The following is a 27,616-nucleotide window of genomic DNA, read 5'->3' as shown; positions in this document are numbered from 1 at the left end:
TTCGTTATTTGTCCCCTCCTCACCTAGTCGCGCTTCGATCGCACGGCGTGCGTTGATGTCTGTGGCGATAGGTTTTCGACCACTTTTTGTTCCAAGCTTCGCGACCGATATAATTCGACTTTGTATGTAGCATTGTGTATATTAGCACGTGGTCGGGACGTTGACGAATGCAGCAGTCGGCGTGTTCACGACGAAATTTTTTATTCGGGCGAACTTGTGCCCAGGAAATGAAAACTTAAGGGACAAACAATACACGCGTTATACGCTGATAGCGGCGAGCACTGTCGTCGGAAGTCGGATAATCTGCCATTCGGTAAAGCGCGTCGGCTGTTGTACAGGTGCCATCAAAGATTCCAGCGTCATCGCTGGCGGCCGCGTACGCTCTCGAATAATCTAGACTATTCGCGTCCTGCGCGCCATCTTAACCGAATAATCTCAAACGATCGCCCAGCGTTGCTAACAGTCCGTGTGGGTGAAATCCGAATACGTCAAAATAAAACACGCGTGGCAATATCACATCAAATCATGTTTTTTTCCACGCATTGAAAGAATTTGTTCGTGTTCGCAGTTAAAGGGGCCCTGCAACACTTTTCGAGCATGCTCAAAAAGCGCTGCCGATCGGTAGTCGAGGCTCCCGAGAACACGCGAGCCAAATATTACAGCGATGCGCACGGCCTGGAATTTACAATAAATTCTCAAAGTCAGCTGAAAATAGCTCCCTCTTCTCTCGACAAATGATGTATTAGTCCGCAAAATATGACGCGATTGTCGGCAGTTCCACCATTGGCTGATGTTATAATCACGATAACACCCTCATTATTACTTTCGTTGTTAATTTTGAGTTCAATAAGTAGATAATATGTATGTTTATATTCTGTTATCGCGTTAAAAAACACCGAACAAACATTAATATTAGCACTTCCGGTCTCACCGACAGCTCGTCTGCTCGTAGTGCCGAAAACGTGAATATTTCTGTGCTTTTGACCATCGCCGGTTGCCGTTGAGAGTGGCAGCCGTTCGAGTGTTGCCTCGTCAGCTGAGAACTGCATCGTCGGCACGTTCTCACGACCGACCGAGGCACGGGCACAGCGTGTCTCCGATAACAATGCTGGCGTCCGGTAATGGCGGCGCTTCGGGCTCGTCTGCCAGTGCCGTCTTACGAGGCGGTGTATCGGAGTATGGGGCCGAAACCGATCTCAGCTGTCATTCGTTCCAAATGAGCGCGCAGGTTTGCTTCCATGGTTGGCAGAGCGATGAAAACACTACGGCGTTCGAGGTGCACACCCAACATTACCAAACCGACGCGCAGTTTTCAAGCACGCGCGATATCGGCTCCGCTCGACGAGAACGACGCAAGCCGACCGGAAGTGGCGGCACAGACCACGTGGTTGCGCCCAGACGTCAGAGAGAAAAAAATGAAGAAAAAAACTCCGCCGGCGCTCTTGGGCGGGGCCTCGCTCCTCTGCGCTGCCTCCCTCGACTCGCTGCCTACCTTTCCGCGCGCTCGCGGCGTTGAGTTGAGGGAGAAAGCTGCGGAACGTGATCTCTATAATTTGGTAACACCACTTAGACTTGACGGATTCGAAAAATTTTTGCGGCATATGACTCGTGAAGAGTCATACGTCAATAATGAGACTATTCCAATATAACTAAGAAAGGTGTTGCAGGGCCCCTTTAAGTATGTGACCCAACCTGCTGTAATGCCTCACAGTGCAATGAAAGTTACTAATAAATAAGAAATGATAGAAATAAGATATTATTATTATTATTAATATTATTATTATTATTATTATTATTATTATTATTATTATTATTATTATTATTATTATTATTATTATTATTATTATTATTATTATTATGAGCACATAAAACGTGATCAGGCATGGCTTCAGCTACGTCTTGTTTGCCCTCTCTCTTTTATTTGAAGACTCTCCATCGTTCGGACGGTTCTGCACGGACTCCCAGCAACGGACGCTCAGGTCTACGACCAGCAGCGTCCTGGTCCACTTCAAGTCCGACGACTTCACCAGCAGTAGGGGATTCCTTCTCGAGTACAAAAGTGCCAGCGTGGGACTCCAGGTCAGCCACGAAGGAGGTAAACTACCAGGGGCAAACAAGTATCGGTCGTCGCGTGAACGAGTAGTAGTAGTACGCTCATCTCTCCAGTGGTTGCGAACATTTACAAGCCTATATATGGGCTGCTATTCCGGACACTGTCGAATGACGTTGTTTTGCCAAATTCCGCCATTTGTCAACTGCTATTACCTGTATGTCGACTGTGATGACAGTTTACCACTGTCACTCAAGAGGAAGGTATAAAACAGCTGCATCTTACCGGTACTCTCCTACGGAGCAGACACCTGGATGCGCACAAAGAGGGTTCAATTGAAACTGAGGACGATGCAGCGAGCAATGGAAAGGAAAATGATAGGTGTAACCTTAAGAGACAAGAAGAGAGCAGAGTGCATGAGGGAACAGACGGGTATTAAGGACATCTTAGTCGAAATCAAGAAGAAGAAATGGACATGGGCAGGGCATGTAGCGCGTAGGCAAGATAGCCCTGGTCATTAGGAGTAACTGACTGGACTCCAAGGAAGGCAAACGCGCGAGGGGGAGACAGAAAGTTAGGTGGGCAGATGAGATTTAAGAAGTTTGCGGGTATAACGTGGCAGCAGAAAGCACAGGACCCCGTTCATTGGCAGAACATAGGAGAGACCTTTGACCTGCAGTGGGTTAGTTAGGCTGATGATGATGATGATTAGCCCAGAGATCTGCTATGACTCCTCTTATTGGCTTCCAGTGCCACCATTACAAAATCTGACAAAATGGCGGATTTTGACAGTGACCAGAATAGCACTGATGTATACTGGTTGGCACATGGCAGGACGAAGGTCAACCCTTTGAAGCAAGCCAAAAGAAACTTCACGTTTACCAGAGAACCAGAAATTAAGAGTTGGTTCTTGCTTTATGTATTTAGAGGGTAGTTCATTTTGAAATAAAATATGTACTTATAATGCCAAAGCAAAGTTAGGAGATGACAGATGGAAAAAATTTGCAGTGGTTAGCTCGGCTACGCCGGGATATACGTAGCGTTAGCAAAGGTTCAGCTGATTATTCTTAGCTTTCCAGATTGTCTAGGATTATTGGCCTTCTTCTGTTCATTCTTCGTACACTGAACCGCTAATTTCTAGGCAACTACTTCGGGATCCGATGAGATAAGCTTCTCGGCTCTTCTGCGCCTTTGAGCAGCATTTGCGCTCTCCTTATCCATGGCGTTACCCACCTGCAAACGCCAGTCAGAGGCGCTATCAAGCGGCCCCCAGCACAGTGTCAGACGGCGAATGCACAGCGAAGGCGAATAGCTGCGCGCGCGCTGGCGCCAATACATCTGCCAAGGCTACGACGTCACTCTGGAAAGCGCAGACCGGCGGCGGCGAGTCGCGCGCGGCGGTGGCGGAGTCTGCGCGCGCGCCGGCGCCAGTTTGTCTGCCGCGGCTACGACGCCACTTCTCTTGAACGCGCAGACAAGCAGCGCGCGAGCCGCGCGCAGCGGTGTCGGAGAGCGCGTGAGATGCCAGCTTCGGTGACCCAGCTGTGTGACATCACTGATCCTCGCGCATGCGCAGCACGGCTCATGACGCTCCACGCGAAATTGGCTCCGGCTAGGCAAGTGTAGGTAATGCTACAAAGCAACACGCTATAGAGGCTGTATGAACCGGAAAGGTGCCACAGCCACCGACATTTCGGTAGGTGGACTCATCTTCGTCAAAGGGGCCTTGTCAAGTTTGAAGCGTTAGCCTCAGGGTTAATCTCGATGGGGTTGTTAGATGTCAACGACTACCCCAGTTAAAGCTGAAAAGTCAGGCTGACAAGACAGGTTTCACAAAGATATATTCGAATAACAGAACGTTTAGCTAGTTGGCAGTGATATATATTAGGGAGTTTAAGCTTGTAACGTATACTTCTTTACGTTACCGTTACCGGATTACGTTTACCGTTTTACCGGAACTCGAGTTTCAGTAAAGTTTTTTAGCTGCGTAACGTAAAGCTTTACGTACGTACGTAAACCTTTACGTTTGCGCAAACCACTAAATGGTGATGATAACAGCATTTAAACTACATTTAAATTAGGTAATATTGAATTACGCTGCGGCAAAATCATAAGAGAGGTTTTTAGCGTGTGCAGTATCCCGGTATAATTAAGCGAAGGACTGTAGCAATACCAGGTTACCGGGCGATGGTGTCGACACCTTGTGACACTTCTCGCAACCACAATCATGGACATGTTTGTTCTTGCTTAGTGTTCTTGAGGGGAAAAAATGATTGAAAAGGCAACTCATTCGTAATAATCCCGCTGCAAGGCATTTACACTGGGAGTAGAATGCCCGATGTTTCTGCAATAACAATTTTGTGCTCGCCTGGTACACCTTGGCCCCGCTAGACGGCGCCACCTATCCAGCCTGTCAGCGTCTTTAGGCCTCTCACATTTGCGGATTCGGTATTCTTGGTCGCTCTAGCCTCGGTAATCTGGCTGAAATAAGGTGATCGTAAGTGGCGCTCGCACTTCGGCTTATTTTGACTCGGAGGCTGGAGTCTCCGCGAAGCGGATATCGCGAGTAGCCACGAACGAAGGTGGACTTGCCAGATAGGGCCGTAAACGTAAAGCCTATCCGGCGAGTAGTTTACGTTCCGTAAGAGTTCGCGCATGCGCAGATTCCATCCGGTATCCGGTAACACGGTAACGTAAAGAAGTATACGTTACAAGCTAAAACTCCCTATTAAAGGACGGGGCGTGCAAACAGGGACACAAGTGAGAAGTCAGGAAAACCGTGCCTTTTAACATGAAAGATAGGCTCACCGGGCTTAAACGTCGGCCGGCCTGTCTGTGGCACATGTACACCGGTTAATACAAGCTTTAAGTCCTTAGAAGAGCACAAATTTTGTCTTCCTGGTTCACAAGGTCAGCTTGGGTCCCTGTACAGGTTGCATGGTGACATCAGGATTTGAGAACGGCACCGTGGCGTCACCCGGGTACCCCAACAATTACCCGGCCTTGGCGCGCTGCCTGATCGACCTTAAAGCTCCTCGAGAAGCCAACGTGGCGCTGCGATTCGTCGACTTCTCAGTCGAGCAGGAAGCTCAATGCCACTACGATTTCGTCGAGATTTGGGACAGACAGAAGGACGGTACGTGAACGACGATATACTCTTTGTGATAATTATTTGGTTATGTCTTATCATAGAGGCTGATCAATCACTGGGCTTTTGTTAAAAAGAATCAACTGGGCTTATTAAGCATTGGGGTACAAGAAGAGGTGTGGCTGCATGGTGGTAGGAATGTAAGGTGCTGAGAGGCGAGCGAGCGTCCCGCGTCCCGGACGGTCATAAGAAACTTGATGCACCGGAGTTCATAGACGACGAGGAGGCGGAAATCAGAAGAGGAGGAGAAAGCGAATAACTGGAGCATGCGGCTTGCGTGAAACACTGTACGCTCTTGGGTTGCAGCACCTCTGGATCCTTCTTGTAACAGTTATGTAGCGAGACCTTTACTTAGGGAAGTGAGCAACGACAGGCTTGTAAAGGAAACGGCACGCAAGGACGATGGATGGATGGAAAAAAAATCATGCCATATCCACGAAGTGAATGATGATTGAGGAGCCGGCGTGGAGATAATCGGGTAAACCTTGACTGCTCCGTACAACTCCTCTACTGTCATATAAAGACGTGACACATTGTTATAGTAGCGACTGTGGTCAGGTTGCTGTCGAACCACGAGCGGTCGCAGACCTCGCAGCTGTGGCCGAACGTGTGACCGAGGATATCGCGCTTGAAGCGCGCGTTGGCGCCACCAACCTCAGGTAGCGACCGCTTTCAGCGCTTGGCCGCTGCATCCCGCGCCCGCACCTCTTCGAGATTCTCTTGCGGCCGCTTCCATGCTGCTTCGGCTTTGCGGGCTTGTATCTAGGGGTCCGCACGACGCTGACGTCTCTCGCGGCCTCGCGAGCTCTCACCCCAGGGTCTTGGCGGCGAGCCCGCACTGCTGCTGCCTTGCGCGCCCTCCGCTCCGCCGCCTTGCCTTCCTCGTTCATGGTAATAGTATAGAAGAGCACTGCCGGAGTGGAGTGAGCGCCGCATGCTACAGTTGGCTATGCTATATGTGGTTTTGCCTGCTTTATTATCATCATCAAGGCTCTCGAAGAACAAGAGGAAGAAGACTTCTCTTTCGCGCGAACGTGCGCATGCTACAGTTGACTATGCTATATGTGGTTTTGCCTGCGTTAAAGGGCCCCTCACCAGGTGAAATAACGAATTTTAGTTAGACATTGGAAGTTGTTGGGAGCCCAATAAAGAGCATGATGCTCTAAGAATTTTCTAATCGGTCTGTTAGAAGCCGATAAAAACAATAATTTGTAGCGGCGCGAAACCATGATACGAGGAGGCGAGCTGCAAACCCTTGCCGCTCGCCCGGTGTAGCCTTCGCAAGCCAAATCCCTTCCCTGCCCTCTTCGGCACGCGAGCAGGAGGATCACATAACGCATACACATGAAGACGTCATGCGCACACAGTGTCACGAGCGCATGACGTGCACTGACCAGCCCGAGCCCCCGAGACGCGAGCGGTGTTGTGGCGGCTTTCTTTGCGCTTCATCTCTGCAAGTTATGCCGAATGCGCCGTCGCCGATCACTTGGCTTTCAACCTATTACTGAGCACGAAAGCTGCGACATTTGTACGGACGCGAGACCAGCGGTGTGCCGCATGAGCATCTAGTTAGACGCGGGAGGATAAATGAGCCTAACGAGCGCTGGAACGCGGTAGAAAATTAGTTTCCTTGTAAAGGGTGGCGTCTGCACGATGCACAAAGTGCGAGAACACGAACGCGTGCGAAACGGAGGTAGATTAGTCTCGAATCTCGCTGCAATTCGCAGTAAAAATTAAAAAAGAAAACGCACACCTTCCGTTTGTGTATTTTATTATTGCTCTCAAGTTTTATTGATCCATTCAAGCAACAAATTACACAAACTACACGTCGTGTGAAATAATTATCGCAGTGTCACGTGCTACTGTTGGCGGCGTCAGACTACAGTCGTCTACGTAGAAGAGCGACGTCACAGCACTACCATCTACGTAGGGCCATTCCACCATGTACGTCATCCCCCATTCTCTGGGCGTGCGGCCGCGACAAGAAGGGCAAGCAGCGTTCAGCTTGAAATTGGACCCATTTACGCGGCGCGTAGCGTTGCAAATTTTGGCAGACGTAATCGTGAACGCCCAGTGCATGCATTGCGCTCGTCAGCTCAAAATGGTCAAACCTGGTGAGGGGCCTTTTAATGTCATCACTAAGACGCTCGAAGAACACGAGGAAGAAGTCTTCTCTTTCGCGCGAGCGTGCCCATGCTGCAGTTGGCTATGCTATATGTGTTTTTGCTTGCGGTAATATCATCATCACGACGCTCGAAGAGCAAGAGGAAGAAGACTTTTCTTTCGCCCGAGCTGCGCCTGTAGCGGGCGCCTCTGGAACTAAGGTTACGCTTACGGCGCGGGACTTTGCTCCAGCTTAACAACCTGGCGAGCCAGCTCCTAAAACTTTATTAGGGGCGAAGCTCCTTAAGGCGGCACCCGTTCGTCCCTCGTAGTCGTCGTCGTCGTCGTAGTAGTAGTAGTAGTAGTAGTCGTAGTCCGTAACAAGTCTTACGCTTTGACCTCCAAGGTGGTGCCGGTGGGAGATTTTTCCTGTGCGTTGTTGAACAATAAAAAATTCGCAGCGTGCGCGTTAACTAAAAGCCGAATTCTTCTGTCTCTCATTCCCCATTAGCAGCCATTGGCATGTTCCAGTAGGAAACGTTAGTAGAAGTAGAAGTGTAAGTGTTAGCTAAAAGCCGACTTCTTCTGTCTCTCATTCCCATTAGCAGCCATTGTTTACCTCCAAGGTAGTGCCTGGTGAGATTTCTCCTGTGCGTGATTAAACAATAAAAATTTTGTTCAAAACGCCGTTGATTGATGAAATAAACCAACGAAAGACGCCAAATGTTTTGTAAAAGCAGAACGAAAGAACGCCAGATGTTTCTAAAGCAAAACGAAAAGACGCCAGCTGCTTAACGAAAGACGCCAGATGTTTTCTAAAGCAATGGTTTTCTAAACAATGAAAATTCACAGCGTACATGTAAAATTAAAGTGAGCTGCAAGTCGTCATAACTCATCGAACCTTTAGTATAAACGCGCCCGATCTCACGTCGGTGATGATGTACTGGGCAGAATTCACGGAAGATTCACGGTTTACCGATGAACCTCCGCAGCTTCGCCCAGTGATCATCATTCACTCCGTGGATATGCTGTGATTTTTTTCGTCAGAAAGCAGCTGCGGACGATTCCGCGCAAGGACGAAGCACGAAGAAGAGGGTCAAACAGCTGGCCAACAACGCAACAGTTTCCTGGCCAAAAGCGCTGCATTATGTCCCTTTTCCTCTCCTTTCGTACTTGCGTGCTGTTCCCTTCTAAGTGCGTACCGACTAGCCCAAGTCTTCACCCTGATCCAGCAACAGCTTCACAATGCGTAGAACAAAAAATACGTAATAACCATAGCGAAATCGTAATCATCGTCCCCTCTTCATCGTCATCACAATCACCATCAACCTGACTGCACCCACTGCGGGGCAATGACCTCTCGATATTTTTTCGCTTTGTCTTCTTTCACGATGCCAAGACGCATTCGCTCGTTCCCTAGAGGAAAAGTAGATAAACGCCTCTCGATCACGGAGTCTTTCGTTCTGTCGATAACAGTTTTCCCGGCCTTTACCAAGACTGTACCAAAACGGCAGAGGGCGCACAAGAACGTGAAAAAAAAATAGAAACCGGATTAACCCGGTCCTGTGCTAACTAAGGCGACTTAATCCTCGGAAGCTTCATATCATCCGCCCACCTAACAATATGGCACCCCCATATGCGCTTACCTTCTTTCGGAATCCAGTCTGTTACCCTTCATAACCATCGGTAAACTAAAGACGAAGGACGCCGTAAAAACATATTGACAATACTGTAAAATCGGCTGCCACGCATTGAGTTGTGTCTGAACGCCGCCTGTCTCGACTCCAACCTTGCAGCGCGTTTCCACATCCTAAAGCGCGCAGTAACAGAACTTCCGGTCGCCGTCACATACGGGACAGTCAGGTGAGCTGGGCAGAAACGTCACGTGTGACGTCACACTACCGCCGTAAAATTTGCCAATTAAATGCAAAGGTTCTGCCTGGTGTTGCACAAGCATCGCTATTTTGGCAGTGTGGTTGGTTCGTGCCACATGGAGGGTCTGCCAGTAACGTACGCCATGCCGCTTCGGAGTTCTCGCTATTTTGCCAACATCACTACTGCCAGAACCAGAGTGGACAGCGACACACCGCTCAGACCAATGACGTCATACTTGATGTTTCTGCAAAGGTCATGTGACTACCCCGCACGTGATGGCGATCGCATGTCCCGCTTTTCAGGCTGCAGAAAGACGCAACCTTGCTTTTGTTACCGTCATCTCCCTTTCCTTTGCTCTCGGGTTCTTTTAGGGGCGAAGCTCCTTTGGGTGTGGGTCTTTCCCTCCTCTATAGTATGTAGTAGTAGTAGTAGGTAGCCACCTCTAGTTCTTGGAGTGTTCACTAGATTGCGTTGTCGTAGGGATAAGAAAGATCTCTAGATGGCGCGGAGGCGCTCGCTGCGTTGTAGATGCGTGCTCTAGTCTCCCCCCCCCCCCTCTCTCGCCTCGCGAGGCCGACGCAGGCAGCGTCTGCTAGCGAGTTTCTTGATTGAAAAAACCGACTGCTCGCGCTGCACAACCGTTCACTGACCACCCCGTATATATGGCACTGGATTTTTGCCTCCAATGTAGCGCTTGTGTGAGATTTCTCCTGTGCGTGATTGAACAATAAAAATTCACAGCGTACATGCAAAATTAAAGTGAGCTGCAAGTCGCCATGACTCTCATCGACCCTTAAGTATAGACGCGCCCGATCTCACGTCGTTGATGATATACTGGCCAGAATTCACGGAAGATTCACATATAGCGCGTGTAATTGGTGGAAAGCAATCGTTCGATTTAGTGCCGCGACGTACGCTAGGGGGACGGTTGTAATGAAGCGACCCCGTAAACCAACAGTACAATAAAAGTTTTATGTTTAATATGTACACGGTGTTTCTCACGTGCTTACTTGATCATATACAGGGCGAATTACTCGGAGTATTCACGGTCTACCGATGATTCTCTCCGGAGCTTCGCCCCACTCATCATCATTCACCCCGCGGATATGCTGTGGATGTTTTTTTAATTATTTACAGAAGTACTGCAGGCCTGTGAACGGCCCATGCAGGAGGAGCATCGTGTAAGAACTAAATGAAATAAACAGCCAAAACAATATATGTGCGAAAGAATAAACAAAACAACACGGCACGTAAGTGCTAAGCCACCGAATAATGAGTAATGCATGGTACAGCATATGAACCTCGTTGTAAGTATAATATTGCGACATCAGTTATATGGACACTCTCGAGGAGTTTTTGCCGTCGCCGTGATGTCCCGTATGATGTCCAAGTTGGTAACATCCCCCCGCGGGTAAAAGCGAGTAGAAGTGCGCGAGCGGGGGCGACGAACACGGCTGAAGCAGAGATCAAACGAGCCGGCCCATCTCCGTCGCTCAAATGGACGGGACAAAAGAAGACAAGACGACTAGACGAGCGCTCACTACCAACTGGTTTTATTCAGAAAAAAACATAAGTATATAAAGCATAGTACGCCACAAGCGCGCCTGCGCACACATCAGGTGAGACGCTTTCCTGTTGTGACAGGAAAGCGTCTTGTGGTAAAAAGCACACCCGGCCTTACAGGGAATGTGCGGAGGCGGTCGCGTATGAGTTGCCACTGAGCTGCGGGAAGTCCTATATCGGACAAACGAGCCGGCGTGTCAACGACCGGGCACGTGATCATGAGCTGTTGCTCACAAATGATCGGCGCGCGCACCTTCCGGCGCACTGCGTGGGGTGCGACTGTGAGCCTCGGTTTACTGAACTGAAGGTGCTGGGCCGCAGTAGAGACACCATGGCACGTGAGCTTCTGGAGTCTTTTCACATCCAAAAGAAAGGCACCGATTGTGTTAGCCAAACGTCAGTATGCTTGCGGGGGAGTGAGCTTCAGTTGATTCAGTGGTATCTAAGATAACTTTATTAATAATTTTTTCTCACGTGATGTGTGCCCAGGCGCGCTTGTGGCGTACTATGCTTTATATACTTATGTTTTTTTCTGAATAAAACCAGTTGGTAGTGAGCGCTCTTCTAGACGTCTTGTCTTCTTTTGTCCCGTCCATTTGCGCTCAATTTATTACATAATGAACCAACACACCCAGCAGAGCATTTTATTCCGTCGCTCAGAGGGCGCATGCGATAACATCACCCCGCTCGGGAGGCCTGCCGTCGAAGCAGAGATGAAACGCCCCGCCCGTCTTGAACGAGCATGAAAAGACGCGAGGGGGGGGGGGGCGTTGCTCGAGCAGCAACGTTGAACTTTGATTCTAAGGGCGCGGTCACGATCGCTGACGCGCGCGCTATCTCGGCAGCCATCAGTGGGCGGCTCGTACACCCTTCTACGTGCTGCGCTCTCAACGCGAAGAGAGTGTGCGGAAAGGGCATTTCTCCATGGAGCGGCCGTATCCTCTTACACCAGCGTTTTCTAGAGTTACGCGAGATCGGATTCAAAAGAGTCAGCTGCCAACCTCACTTCGTATAACATTACAATTTGTTGCTATCGCATTCATCGCTTCGCCCTTGCGGTGGAAATGTTACTTTTTTTTCTGAGAAGTTATGATATTATATGACCAATCAAGTCAGTGCTATGTATAGATGTGAGAAGCAAACCACTCTATTCTGAAATGGTGTGAGGGAGGAAAGAGTATTTGAAAGAATTCGTTTTTGGTTGTAAAAGACGTTAAGGGTTCGGCATGGCAAAGTCTTGTTAATTGCCATTTAAGTGACTTTAGGTATGGCGCCATTCATTTGCCACCCTGACGCTGCAGGCTGGCAATCTATGGGACGACTGTGCGGAGACAAAGAGGAGATCGCCGAGCTGGTGTCCTCCGAGAACCGCATGCGAGTGGAGTTCGACTGCGACAACCTCACCGAGTGGCGAGGCTTCGTGGCCAACTTCCGCCTGGTCTTCCCGCAAGGTAAGTTCAGTAGAAATGAATCGAAAAAAAGTTCACTAAAACGAAAGGGGTCGGGGAAGCAGGTGGGTGACCCAACTTGTTTAGGGCTCCTCTGGCCTCAGCGGCCGACCGTGCGTGGTCGAGGAGCGCCACACCACTCGCGCCTCCTTGTCCTCGCTGGCAAGCCAGGTCTCCCACTGCTCCGTCCAAATTTTTTTTTGCGCCGGAATGTGAGGCGTGTTAATTTTGGATGGCCCGAGTTCCGATTCCCACGTAACATGGCCGAGACTTGGCTGTCCTCCACACCACGGGCAAGTACCGGGATATGCGGTTGGGTGGGTGACATGCTTTAGACGCGGACGCGGATATGTGCTTGTCTACAGCCGGAGCCACTCATACGATTCTCTTGCACTTAACGGATGGTGTGGCGGAGGGCAGTGCTGTCGTTGTCGACGCTGGTGTTTCATAGGATATCCCGAAGTGTTTAGTGCCGAGCTGTGTGTGCCAAATTTCGCAAATGTCGATTGCCTCCTCCAGAGTCCTTACTACCGCTGTTATCAAACTAGTCTCAAGCATCGCTGGAATTTTGTTATCAAGATCAATGACAGAACGTTTAATTATTACGAGAGGAGGAGGACGAGTCGTTGAGGAGAGTAAAATGGAATTACTGCGAGATGATTTTGACTCCGAGTGCAACATCACGTGACGTGGCCATTGGCAGGGGGTCGCACGTGGCAATTTCATTGGTACGTGGCAGTCTTGCTTACAATAACAGTGGTCAGCTAATACCTAGAATAACGAGTGGGTTGAGAACAGCATAACTTACGTTTAGATATGTCTCTCCTTTTCAACCCTTTATCTCTGTTGCGTACAGACAGACCGAAAGCGGCGGAAGGCAACACCATAGTCACGCTCAACAGGACGCTGGTCCCGGCCCTTAAGCTGATGCAAGATATTCCCGGAGGCGTAGCCGTTGCCCAAGATGACGAGGCGCTTCTAAACTGCATACCGAAGGTACCTGGATCAGGCGTGACGTGGTACGAAACACGTTTTTCGGACTGACGCCCCGTGTGATCAGATCACATTAAGCGATGAAGTTTGGCGCGGATTGTTTTCAAGATGAGTTGCAACACCACAACACCACAACGCACGAACTCACCACCCTCACTCACTCACTCACTCACTCACTCACTCACTCACTCACTCACTCACTCACTCACTCACTCACTCACTCACTCACTCACTCACTCACTCACTCACTCACTCACTCACTCACTCACTCACTCACTCACTCACTCACTCACTCACTCACTCACTCACTCACTCACCCTCGAGAAATTGAACATATATGTTTTAATTATAACTGCGCACTGGTCATCTCATATATTTAAATGGAGTGGTGTACGTATATTTTAAGCTATCCAGCGCTTTCTTGTTTTTTTCTGCATTTCATGTGTCTGCTGCTAGGGACGGCGGAGTCAAAGCATCCTAATTAGAGACGTTTCATGGGAACTGTACCGGGATATTTACAAAAAGAGCATGCGAGCCACAAGCGCTATATAATATAATTGTTCGGGTTTTACGTTCCAACGCCATCTTATGATTGTGGGTGACGCCGTACTGAAGGAGTCCGGAAATTTTGACCACTTGAGGTTCTTTAACGTGCACCTAAATCTAAGTACACGGGCCCCTAGCATTTCGCCTACACCGAAATGCGCCAGCCGCAGCCGGGATTTGATCGCGCGATCTTCGGGTCAGCAGCCAAGCACCATAACCACTAGATCACCGCGGTGGGTAGCCACAAACGCTGCCTAAGCCATTGTATTCAAACTTCAGCGCATTGTCTGGGTTGTCACATGCAGGTTCAAAGACGGGGTGATGCTAAACCCTTCCGAGCCCCAGCCCGATCTGTACTTGGTTCCACCTAGCACCCTGTGGATACGCCGGATGCACTCAAACCTGACTGGGAGCTACACCTGCCGGGTTATCACCAGGTACCTGGAGGCTGAGTCTACGAGCGTGGTCGTTATGGAGGGAACCAAGGCGAGCGACGATTGTGGCATCCGTAAGTAAACGGTGCTAGTGGTACTATGAATGAAAGCGCACACCAGAGAAAAAAAGATAATGGATGAGTACAAGTCTAATCAAATAGACCAAAAACATTTTAAATAAGCGCGAAAGAGAAACTTATATGAGGACTGCAACATATATCTGAGTGATAACGAGACCACAGTTTTAGGGTCTGTTCGTTGGAATAGTATGAATCGCAGCATGTATTAGCGCGAGAAAAAAAAAACCAGAGAAAAAACAGCGTCCCTTATGCATTCGCCTAAGACGACTCGAAGGCGAAAGCCACGGAAGTGTTTCATGCCGGGGTGCACGAACACTTTCATGACGTGTTTCCTTCACACGAATGCGTCAGGAAAATGCTAGCGATGAGATGGCAGAGAAAAAAAAGAGCAAGTTTACATTAGCCGCGTAAAGCTTAAGAAACGGCGAAGCTGGTTGACCTTAGCATCTTAACGTGGCCTTCTTGGCTGATGCTAGGTCTTTCCTTAGCGTAAACAGGGCAGAGTCGAACCACAGCATGTCACAGACCATGTAAGAATGTCCAAACTCGAGCGCCAGAAACTAACGTGCAAACATGGCTGTGGCAACCCCTGTAGAAGCGCGGACATTTCGTCGCTCGTACTCGGCTCGCGCCACGCTGGACCAACTCGGCGCGGCGGCTGCGCCGACTGTCTCCGTCTGTGAGCGTGGCATGACGGCGGCTGCTCCTCGGCGCATGCGCGGCTAGGCGAGGTAAAACCCAGGTGGTGCGCAGCTGTGGCTTGGTTATTGATAAGTGACGGCGTGGAGGTTTTTTTGCAGACACCTGACGTTTTACCTCGAGCTTTAAGAGCTTAAAAACTAGAAGAAAAAGCTGCATTGATGAGAATCCAACTGCCGACCTCTTGCTCCACGCCAATAGCTGGCGGGCGCTTAAACCACTGCGCTACCGTCAAACATGTGAAGGAGGCTACATGAATGCGCCTTTCATCTCTCACACTTTCCTCTCAATCTTGGTTCGCGGGGTGGTCTCGCCGTCTGGAAGCGGAAGAGTGGTTGTAATGCGTGGTCTCCGTATTGGCTCCGGCAACGCATCGTTGCTACGGCCGTCCCATTCGGCGCATTTCATATAGAAGTGCGATTTTGTCAGCGCCTCAACACAGCGCGAGGTGGCGGCTTTATTCGAAGCCTCGCTCATAACATCCACCCATATTAAAAATAGGTCTCCGACGTTTGCCTGGCTGTCACACAGCCTTCCCCGCTCTCCTTGTGTGCAATCACGGCCAGACAAGAGGAGAGACACGACGCGCGTCGCGTTTCCCGTCGCATTTCTAGCCAGGTCGGGGTGTGATAACTCTAACATTCCGCGGGATGTCGACCTTAGCTCAAGCGAAGCGTCCAGTCAGCGACGGTCTTCTATACTCAATCGCACAACTACCTTGCAGCACTGCCGAAGCTACGAGGAGCACACAGGCATATCCTTGCGCACCATATAATATTGTTCAGGGCGTAACTGTTTTATTATCAACGAGATACAAGTGTTTTAACTGTGCTGCTTGCATGGCGCGTTACAGGGATACGTGGTACGTCAGGCCTTCCACGCATGCACTTGGCATTTGATGAATTCTTGTAGCGATTACCGGCTGGTAACCGTAATAGCCACTCTAACTGCGATGATGTACAACAACATGGCCGACCCCATACAGCCCAGACCGTCCGCTTCCATCCGAATTTGTACTATTTACTGGCTCTCTGCCCGGACAGCAAGAAATAAGTGGTATAATCTGTCATCGCTTAGTCTGACCTAACGCTGAGGGCAAAGCATCAGGTATGTTTTGTTGGTATTATTTAGATAAATTGTTAGTTTTGATGCTGCTAGGACTACCGAGGCGGTGCCGAGCCGCAAAAGTGGTTTGATGTCAACTGACCAGATGGCGCCACAACGTTAGCGTCGGTGATGCGTCGACGATGCGAAACGCCCTGATTGTTTACTGCGCGAATAATTTGCTCTTCCGCTAAACCACATTGCACCACCTGCGGGGCACCCGGGCGGATCTTTCCCCTGTTTGTGGATCTGCCCCAAGGCTCTCGCGGTAGACCCTATGCCCGACCCTTCCCTTTTCTCGTGGGAGGTCGCTCTTCGGGCCACTGGCTCGGATGACCAGCTGTGGCTGGTGAACCGGGCCTGCCTAGAGATGTCGGCCAGGGGGCTCCCGGACGTCTAGGGGCCCAACCACATTTACTTAGATTGTTTGAAATAAAATTGTATCCATCCCACCAAGAACGGTACGTGATGGCCACTGAAATCGCTTCGAGTGGATCACCGGAGCGCTATAGGTCAAATATCGAGTATTTTCCGAAAGAAGCAAGGCGCTGAATGCGTTTGGTTAGAGTGTACTAGAAACGTTTTGGTGCAGTCAAAAAAAAAAAACTCGGTGAAAGCGACAGTATGAACGCTGTTACAAAATGAACCGCGTTTCTCACAAATAATGCCAGCAAAAGCGTCGTGTACAAGTCGGTTTCTGAACATCAAAGGAACGGCGAGGTGGCGTTACCAAAGGGGTTTTTGCGTGCTATATTAACTGCAGGGAGCAAGTACCGAAAAGCAGGGGAGCCGACGTGATGCGGTTGAACACGTCTTGAGGGTTTTTCGCCGTTCCTATGGGCTAACAAGCGCTGCAGCTTCCACAGTGCTGCAAGGTACTTCTGAGACGGAGTATAGCTGTCACACCGCTTTCTCCGATTACACTCTCCCCGTGCGAATGCACCGGCCTCAGCAACACTAGCAACGGAACGCTGCGGTGCCGGAGCCAATCTCGGAGGCAACGAGTAATTCACCATGACAATAACGAGCGACGACTGCGAGCGTTCTGGTAGTCTCAACGCAGCGGAGGATTTCGCTGCAGTGTTGTAGGAAACTGTTGTCAGTGAAACGCGGCGTGCGCGGTGATTCAATTCGGTGACGGCGCAGTTACGTGCAAGGTTTAATGATGGAGGCCTCCGCGCCAGCGTAGGGCCCCTTCCAAATGGACCAACGGTGTTTCTCCGCCGCCTACTGCTTCGAATGCACTGGCACCGACTAATAAAACGGCTGCACTAGGCGCCGCAGAAAGGCGCCTAATGCAGCCTAGTGCAGACGTGGACGGGCGAACGTCGTGCAAGTGGGTACTTTGGTGCAGCGAGAGATGCACCAGCAGGAAGCGGAACGCCTTCGCGCGTTCACGGCTCGAGCTAAGAACTCTGCCTCTCGCGTTTGCGTATCTAGTGTTTTGCGTATCTAGAGCTAAGAACTCTGCCTCTCGCTCATGCGTATCTAGTGTACGCATGAGCACAGGCGTAGGTTACCCAATTACTAGGGAGCGCACCCCTTGCCGCCGTTTATCTCCTCAAATGACGGCGCTTTGAAAGAGTGCATATCGAGCACCAGTGTTTATTATGTGCATGTTGAGGCCATCTTTGCGTGGGATTCACCATATGCTGTGCCCAGCTGCATGTTAACTAATAGAGCTCCCAGAAAGGTTTAATCCCGATCATCGACGTTAGCCCTAGGGATGGAGATGTGCCACCAGGCGCAAAATCTGGGCGAGCCCATATCAAACCATGCTATATCCGCTGAACACCAATAAACATTGATGTAACCTCGCGTATATCAATGTACAGTAAACATTCAACTACTTCTGTGACGACACGTTTCCCTTTTGTGTTATACCGATTCCTATGACGGAGGGATCAACCATGTTTTTTTTTCTTCTCAGTGGTTGTATTTATCGTTTGGCTCAGCAGCCATGTCACAATCCCTGAAGTAATTTACCAGGGTGCTCAAGTTCCTGACTTGGAACCAGCAATACAAACGTGGGTGTGTATGGAAAAGTCGGCTATTGGAAACACTCGAGAAGTGATTGCCGTCATGAAAATGAGCAAGCACTGTTAGATGGAGCACTTATACGAGTTCTCCCTAGGAGTGACAGCGATGGCTGTGGGCGGAGCTGGCATATTGTCTTAGGTTGTAACTGAGCACAGTAGTGACCACAGGCGGGTGCAGGGGCCTCCGTTAGAGGAACCAAGTACCACAAGTGCGCCTGCAGCAGTGTTCTAATGCAGCGTGTTCCATGAACACTTCTTCAAAGAATACTCCAGCGGTATTACATGAATAATCAACACTCATTTCGTCCTCCCCCCCCCCCCCCCCCCCCCACCACGCCTTTATTCCAGAATTCCGGACGAGCCCCAAGGACCAGGAGCTTCACCAGGGAGAGACGATGGTCATGCATTGCGGCGCGCAGGTGTCGCTGCGACCTGCGTCGGACGTCAAAATAGCGTGGCTGCGCAACGGCCTGCCATTCCCGACCAGCAACCGGTCCCGAGATCTGGGCAACGGGCTGGCTTACGTCAGCGATGCCACGCCCAAGGACACCGCCGTGTACACTTGCGTTGCCACTGACCGTCACAACGAGTGCAGCGTCCAGAGATCTGCTCTGTACAGTGTTCATGATCTTTTATTAAACTCTTGAAGGCCTATACAAGGGACTACATAGGAGGGGGGGGGGGGCAATAAATATCATAAGGGCATGTCATGATACAAATGCAGTGTTTGAAGAATAACAGTGTAAGTATATAGCAGAGTGGGGACCACAACAGATAAAGTAAAGTGGGAGAGTGTAGGAACTATTACACGCGGTGGGTTGCAAGACGCGAACACCAATAAATAACCTAAGTGCGCTTTCAGCCGATACTGTGGGCTAAAAAAACTTTATTGAACAGAAAAAGCCTTATATAAGAATTCAAGATAAAAAGAGAAGAAAACAACGTTCTGACTTTGTCTGGGTCGTGCTATAGTACAACAGATTCAGGAAGACGGTTCCAATGTTCAATGGCTGATGGCAGGAAGGATTTGTTAAATGCGCGAGTAGAGCCGTGAAAACGTTGAATTCGTTTTAGTTGAAGAGTCGACGGGAGGTGCAAGTTTACGGAATGAGCAGAGGGCCATGCAGGTAAAAAGTTGTGGTATAGTTTGCGAAACAGACTAATCTGTGTTGTTTTTCTGCAAACAACTAGAGAGGTTAGTTCAAGAGAAGATTTGATATTTGAAAGTTGTGGTATAGTTTGCGAAACAGACTAATCTGTGTTGTTTTTCTGCGAACAACTAGAGAGGTTAGTTCAAGAGAAGATTTGATATTTGAAAGTTGTGGTATAGTTTGCGAAACAGACTAATCTGTGTTGTTTTTCTGCGAACAACTAGAGAGGTTAGTTCAAGAGAAGATTTGATATGAGTGACGCTTGCATGTTTACTGTACTGAGATGATATGAACCGGGCGGCACAATTCTGAACTGACACGAGGAATGTGATGAGATAATCCTGATGGAGGATTCAAATGGCGGAAGCGATTTCTAGTTTAGTCCTTACGAACGTTTCGTACGCAAGTTTCCTGACAGCGGGAGCGGAAAGCCGCAGAGAAAGCCACATACCACATATGTACACAGTGTTTTGATTATGTTTCTCTTTTCCTATTCTTTTATTCGTAGTAGTTTTCCTTGGTTTTCTGTGTTTCTTCAATGCTACTATCATGTTAATGAGATAGCCGGCTCTAATCTAGCCTACCTTCCCATGTTTGTCTTCATGTGTAAATAAAAATATACACAGCCTTCTCTCTAAAAGAGCCCGCTTCACAATGTCTGTGCAAGCGGGGAAAGCAATCCAGATTGAGGTAAGAAAATGAAAACAAAAGAAAGAAAGGAAGAGGGAGGGAAAAAATAAAAGAAGGAGGCCAACGGAATACGGCTCTTGTTACGCAAGTGAGTATTTACGCATTTACTAAACAAACCTTAGAGCTGCTTGCGTCGATCTTGTTTTGCACGTTTTCTCTACAAGGCCGTCGCTGCGGCCCACGCCGCTCCAGGGTAATCATCGTCTCTACATAAAACCGCCATTCTCAGAATGCATCCGGTCCCTCATTTTTAAAACTCCTCTCTCACTCTCTCTGCTGATCGAGCCTGGCCCGAAGCATGTTCTTTCCAGAACGCTGTCAAGGATTCGTAAGACATACACGACGGCGCGGTCTTATGAGTCTCACGTGCCGTGACTGCGTTTATTTTTTCATCGCGAGAGGTAGGAAAATAATTAGCATTTATACGAAAACAGGGGGCCAGAGAAACTGGGTCGCATATCTTCTTGCCCTTTGTTTCTAGAAACGGCCACGATGAAGACGCTTCGCCAGTTGACCCCCCTGGTATCGACATGCCCTGAACAACAACAACAACAACATCAACAACAACAACAACAACATCAACAACAACAACAACAACAACAACAACAGCAACAACAACAACAACACATGCAATCACTAACTTTCGGTCACGATGCTTGGATAGCCAGCTCTGATGCAGGCTACCATCCCATGTTTTGAAATATAAACATACAACAACATAAGCAGCAGCAACAACAAGCATTTATCTCTTTATTATAGGAATATCATGTTGATAGGGTAGCCAGCTCTACGGTGCCTACCTTCCTATATTTTTCATATATAAACAAAAAAATTAAAACATCAACAACAAAGAAATTCCCGTGGCACTTTCGAAAGGTGTCTTGCGAATGATCTTGCGTAGCGGCCCAGACATCGGACCGGATTAAGCGATCACCCCTCGCCGATCGTGGAGGTAATTAAAGCATGAATGGGAAGGACTAGATCGGTTAACTTTGGACAGTACAAATTGAACGGAGTCTTTGCCACGGCTGGCCTCTATTTTACTCAATTTTTTTAGAGTTCTCCTACTTGCCGGGAAGTAAGTCCAGTTCATTTTAGCAGAACTTGAGTGAAAGGGAACTATCGAGAATAAATCTGAGATATTCAAATTTGAGCCATGGGAATGAAAGGAGCGCCGACACCGATTGAGTAACTACGTGTCGCTGTTTGAGAACGTTTTCTAGAGTTGACAATCCTCCTCGGGGGACGATGCCTACTCCTTGTGGGCAAAAAACGAGTGAGAACACACTGTCGGGAGTAGACACGAGGAATTAGAACCGGCATGTTTGAGAACAAAGGTATATATTGCTATCGTTCGGTGAGTAACTGCGGGTCGCTTTCCGACTCTCTTCGAGGTATTTTTCGTACTTATTAAAGATTGCTCAGTTTTGGTCGAGAGTGATTGAAAACACAGTGGTACTTTCATCCTACCCTTCGAGGTCCGATAGTGTCTCCTGACGCAATAGAAATGAAAAATAGAAAAAAATTTAATTAGATACGGCTCTATTCAGATGTCGGGCCTCGAAATCGAAGCTGCATCGAAATTGGCATCATAATTGTCATCGCTGTCAAGCTGTGTTACGTCCGCTGCAAGACGAAGGCGTCTCCTAATGATTTTAAACTTGCCGTATCTTGTGCCGGCTGATTCGACTGTATGCATGAGAACTTCTCCGTGTCGTCACTCCATCTAGCTCACTGCCGTCCTCGGCTGCGTTTCTCATCCCTCAGTTGCCTCATTTGCTTACTTGACACTATCGCGATGTACATCCTTCGTATTACAGGCAAGAAGCAAAAAAAAGAAAAGAAAGAAATACTGTGGACGATTTTCTTCTGTGCCTGTGTAAGATATCAGAGCTTCTAAAAAGGCACCAGCTACTCCTATATTCTGTCGAAGTGAAGCAGAAAACAATTTTCAAGTTCATTTGGACACTTTGTAAACGGTTACCACATGCTACTTGCCGCTAACAGCTTTGGTTTGCGCTGCAAAGGCCAAGCAAGTTGCATCAGCATCGAAGGGACTGGGCCTATAAACAGCAACAACCATTACAGGTCATTGAAACAATCGCCGTAATGCTTATCGTAAAGATGTACAGCCGCGGCCACGTCAGTGTAGAGCACGCGAGCAGCCGGTTTTTGCTCTTTGGGGCGACACCTTGAGACAGTTTCGGGTTCTGACGTGGTATGTCAGGAGCATGCGCGGCCTAGTAGTCAGGCTGACCACGTGAAAGCCCGAACCTGCCTCAGGGTGTCGCCCCGCAGAGCAAAAACCTAGAGTTACTGTATATGCTACCTTTAGGTGGTAGCATATACAGTAACTCTAAAAGAACCGGCTGCTCGCGCGCTCTACACAGACGTGGCCGCGGCTGTTCTCGAAATCGAACGGGTCATCTTTACGAGTATTTTCATGATATTTTTTTGTATAGGAGCCCATATTTTTCTGGCATCCGCTAACACAATTCAGTTCGTAGAACTGGGCATACTCTATATAAGGCAGCTTAAAACTGCTCTGCTCGAAAGTAGACACAGCAACGCAGGAAAGACGAGGACATCTGTGTCTGATTTCGTAGACACAGACGTTGGTGAGCCTATTTTCGCGCTGAGCTAGCCCGATCCAACACGTTATATCAGGCAGCGCTTGTGTACGATACGGTAACTTCGCCAATTGAAACCGAACGGTTAGTGTCAGGAGGCTGTCTTTGTGTTAGCTAGCTTTAATGATGCGCTGTAGGAGGGCGCATGACAAAAAAATTCGGGAGGGACGCGGCATGTAGGGAAGAGTGTTTCAGCTCCACTGACGTGAAACCTATGGAGGGGCAAAGCATGCAGTGTGCACCGGTGCTTCCCACAGCAAAATTGCTGATAATGGGCAATGAGAGAAAGAAGAGAGACCCGAGAAAATTTCAGCGCAATCGTTCGGACTTTTTTCCAGAAAAAGTGCGTCGTGTTTGGGTAATTTTCCGAAAACTGCTCGTCAGAAAAAAAAAAATCGCAGTTTCGCCGCAAGGACGAAGCGATGAATGCGATAGCAGCAAGTTGTAATGTTAAAAAGGGAAAGCTAGCAGTCAACTCCTTTGGATGCGATCTCGCGTGATTCTACAACTTATGCGTGGCTTTAATTGACATAAGGTCGTAAAGGCCAGTGTACTGTGTAGCTGAGGGGAAGCCTCAGGTATGAAATGCAAGTTGATGCAAAGCTAGGCGAACATGGGCATGATTTAACACTGAGGAAACCACCTCCCCGTTTGGCCACCTGTCCCCAACCTCCGACTCGCCTCCCTGCTCCACTCGCATCCACTATAGCATGCTATCCTTTCCCTCCTCCTTTCCATCCCTTCCTTTTTCCACCCCTCTCTACACTACACTGAAACCTCAATATAACGAACACGGATATAACGAAATGTCGGTTATAACGAATTACGTGGAGAATAGTCTTGCAATACATACATTGTTAGGAATATACGTTTATAACGAATTATCAGATACAGCGAAGTTATTTTCGCTTAAGGTGTAACTTCGTTATAATGAGGTTTGAGTGTATGCCATACATGGCTAAGCTATGTATGGCATAGTGCTCGTTGCTATGTTCTTACTTGTCTTCTTCGTGCAGCCTAAAGTTGTCTGCTGAATCTATGAAACAACTAGCCCAACAACCTGCCACACTTCTGCGGTTCGTGTACGTGCGCCTTTCTATAGGTCCTTACGTATCGCCTTTATCGCGCAGTTTAAACTTGCCCGCTGGACGATACTTGACCCGTTTGAGCTCGGATATAACAGATCGGCTGTGAAACGCCAGTGTAAGGGAATATGGCCACTCCAGGGAGAGAAGTGGTTTTCGTGCAGGCTGTTCTCTCAACGCAAAGCAATGAGAGCATAGCACGTAAAAGGCCATACGAGCCGTGTGATGATGTCTGCCGAGATAGCGAGCGCGCCAGCGCTCGGGACCACGTCCTGATGGGCCAAAGTTCAGACCTTGCAAATCACTTCCGCTGAATCACGCAAAGTGGCGGAACGGTTAAGATAGGGGAATTGACAACCACCCGTGTGTAGCACGAAGGACAAGTGGTTCGGACTAAGAGGCTTTTTCGGCGAGTAAAAGGCATTATTTCTGAGAAATCCGTATGGAATTTTTTGTGGCTTCGTGCTACAAACGGGTGGTTGTCAATTTCTCTGTGATAAAGTTCACGCCACGTGCTGCTCGAGTGACGCAGCACTCCCCCCCCGTGGGGCCTAAAGCAGCAGTGCCGGTGTCCAGCCGGCAAGCTCTCGTAGTAGGCAAAAAAACATCCCGGCTTTTTCGGAGGCTCTTGTTACTCCCTCTCTTCGAAAGACTCCGCGTTGCCTGCGGTCATTGACACCTACCCAAACCGGGTAGGGAGTTCCGTAGAAGGGGCGGGGTAGTGAGTCTGGCGCGACGCACCTGCGGAGCTCGGGAATTTTTCAGCACACTTCAGCCCGGGAATGTGTGTAAGGAGAGGGTGGGGGTTGGGCGGAGTCACGTCGAGCGCCACCTTACACCTCCCTTCCGAGATTCGTTCGTCATAAAGAAGACGCAACGAACGAAGAAACAAGAAAGGTTCGCGCCAAAGGCCACATCACAGAAGAAAAATAAACGCGTCACAAAGATGTGTTCAAAATGCCGTGAGGCAGCACACATGTGGCACAGTTCACTTTTGAATTCATGTGAAGGCCAGGGGCAAAAGTCCATCTTGCAGCACACCAGCTGCACAAAAGGGGCAGGGAACCCTCCCTGTCACAAGACCGTAGGACCCCAGTGGTGCCCCGGCTGGCCCCTCTTCCCCACTTATTAACGCGATAGCGTTAAAGGGACACTAAAGGCAAATATTAAGTCGACGTTGATTGTTGAAATAGCGGTCCAGAAACCTCGCAGTGCTGCTTTTGTGCCAAGGAAGTGCTTATTTTGAAATAAAATCACGTTTTTAGTGGTCCGCATCGCGTTAGCGCGCTTCAAATCTCCCGCCTGAAAATACGACTCTCATACGTCACTGCTGCCGTGCCCAACGTTGCCCGCTTTTACTGCGCGGCCGCCGACACTAGTAGCAGCCGAGCGGAAGTAGCGGGACCCACATAGCAACAACGGCGCTGCGGCAAAGACTTGCTCGGATGGGCACATTCAAAGCCGTCACCAAGTTGCGGTTGGTCTCGTAATCCTCAGTACGAAAGTGCAGCGAGCACACACGCAGAGGTTTTGACTGTTTAACACACTGGCGCAATGGCATGACACTAAGCCACTTCGAGCGTAAGGGTTCATTCCGCGGCACCCAGTGAAAAGACACACCGGTTTCCTTGCTGCAGCACTGGCGTTGTGCACCATTCGGGCATCCGGCAATATCACACGCATGCGGCATTTTGTCGAACTTTCTATCAGAGCGACTTTCACGAGCGCGCAAAACACGCACGGCAGTACGCGATCCCGAAACTACCACTGAGACGGGCGAGGCACAGTTCGGCGAAAACGGAACCTTTGAACCACGCGCGCCGTTCCCCATGGCAACGCCACGGAGGTTTTGTTTTCCATGAATCAAGCGGAAACGAACAAACAGCATTTTATTACGTCTTTTGATGCTCGGAATGTTCTTTTTTTACTGATGCTAGTTTGATTACTAGTGATTTATTGTAGGCCGACTTCCCTACGTCATCGGGATCACTTCGAAAATGTCCCACTCGTGGCGCTCATCATGTGATACATTTAGCTTAATTTCTCGGTGAGTAGGGCACTGCTGTTGATAATATTGTCGCTTTAGAAGTTGTCATACATTGGGCTTTCACTCTGACATAAATTGTTATTTGCCTTTAGTGTCCCTTTAAAGAGCTAGTTTCGCAGAAATTCCGGTGTCGGCGTCGCTGGTTGTGAGCGGAAAATCATCTTCTCTGTGACAGAAAAATCAAGAAAAACAAAATAGTCATAAAAAATTTGGCAGGTCCCGCGTACCGTGGGAGTCGCTGTTATGCGAAGCATGCGGCGGGAAGGTGACGGTGGCGTAATTTTTTACTGAGCGAAACCTTACAAAATGACGCTAAACATTTGTATATATTTTATACGCACACATATATGTTGAAGAGCCGCATATGTGTTATAATATTGCGTGGTGCAAGCGTACATTGCCATCGCCACACCATGTGAATATCATAACGACTTGGTGCTTTATAGCCAGCCACCCATTACAAAAGGCACACACATTACTGCGTGTATTCCCTTAAGACCACGTAGTGGGTGCATCGCAACTTCGAAAAAGTTTCTCGCGCATAATTGCTCCTGGTTTAAAGCATGCTACCCATTACACAAGGCATACACCTTAGTGCGCGCAGTCCGTTACACACACGTAGTGGTCGAAGTACGCACTAGGAGCATGATATCGCTATCGCGTTCAACTCTTAAAGGCGAAGCTTAAGCGTTCGCCAATTTTTGGGTAATTGGGACAGCGCGCCAACGCTGGTGCGATTGCGCTGCCCTTGAGATGCTGCACCATGCCGTAGCGCTGTCGCGCTAAAACCCAACGTGTCAGCTTTGCGCCCTGGGGCCTGCTGCATGTGAGGTAGGAGAGCGGGTTGTGGTCGGTGATGGCAGTCACGTCAGTTCCAAAAGCACAGACCCCGAATACCCAAATTACCGCAAACTACTCGCTTTCACTTGAACCCGTCTGCGTCGCCGTAAACCAGTGAGCAGCGAAAGCGATCGGCATCTCGGAGCCGTCATCTTGAACGCGCGTCAAGTTCGCATGAGTTCGCATCCGCACTAGCTGTGCGGATGCATCAGTAGAGAGCTCGTGCGGTGCCTGGATGTTTGGCGGCGCAAAGGATGTGGCTTCGCAAAGGGCTCGCTTTAGGGACTTGAATGCCTCGTCGACTTTTTCGGTAGTGAGCTGTGTCAGCAGCCCAGCTACCCCGGCAAATTCAGGCACGTAACCTCGGTAGCCTCTGTAAGTTTAGTCAAATCCGTGTACTACCCATCATTCCCATGCTGGCTGAAGCGCCATGCGTCGCAGCTCCCATAGACACTAGCGTCAGAGTTGCCGCTACTAGGTATTGTAGGAAACTCCGTGCCTCTCGCCGACTGAGTTTCCCCGACCTATTTTCGCCGCTTCCGTCAGCTGCCACCCAACCAAGCCACTAAAGGCCGAGACAGACGGTACGATTTTCTATCCCATGCGACGTCCGGCGCGGCGATGCGGCAGCCGGAATGGTGACGTTTCGTGACGTTTCATCGCATCGGATCGCCGCATCGCATGTCCGGCGTGTATCCAACCGGGCAGATATTTTCGCCGCCGCATCGGACCGTCGGAAGGCCGCAGCCAATGACAGCTCGGGAGACGTGTGTCGTCACGCCGCTGGTGGCGCCCTCTCCATGTCGCCGCTCCGGTCACCGTGGCAAGGCCATGGCGCGTCGGTGGAGTCGAGCCTCGGAGCATTTGCCGACATCGCCGCTCTCGGCGGCGTGATAAACATCGAGTACATTTTGTTTGTGACGTGAAATAATTCCTGATTGAATAAAGTGATGTTTGAAGTGTGCCATTTCTGTAAGACAGTGCCCGTTTCCAAACCACTAGCGAGATCGCGAGCAGCGATGCAAGGCCATTTCGCTGGTAAACACAGCGACACCGTTGTCTCCGCGAGCCGGCTCGCTTCGCTTCCACCT

This window comes from Rhipicephalus sanguineus, chromosome 7 (genome assembly GCF_013339695.2).
Source record: "Rhipicephalus sanguineus isolate Rsan-2018 chromosome 7, BIME_Rsan_1.4, whole genome shotgun sequence".
NCBI lineage: Eukaryota > Metazoa > Arthropoda > Arachnida > Ixodida > Ixodidae > Rhipicephalus > Rhipicephalus sanguineus.
This window is presented reverse-complemented; position numbering follows the sequence as displayed.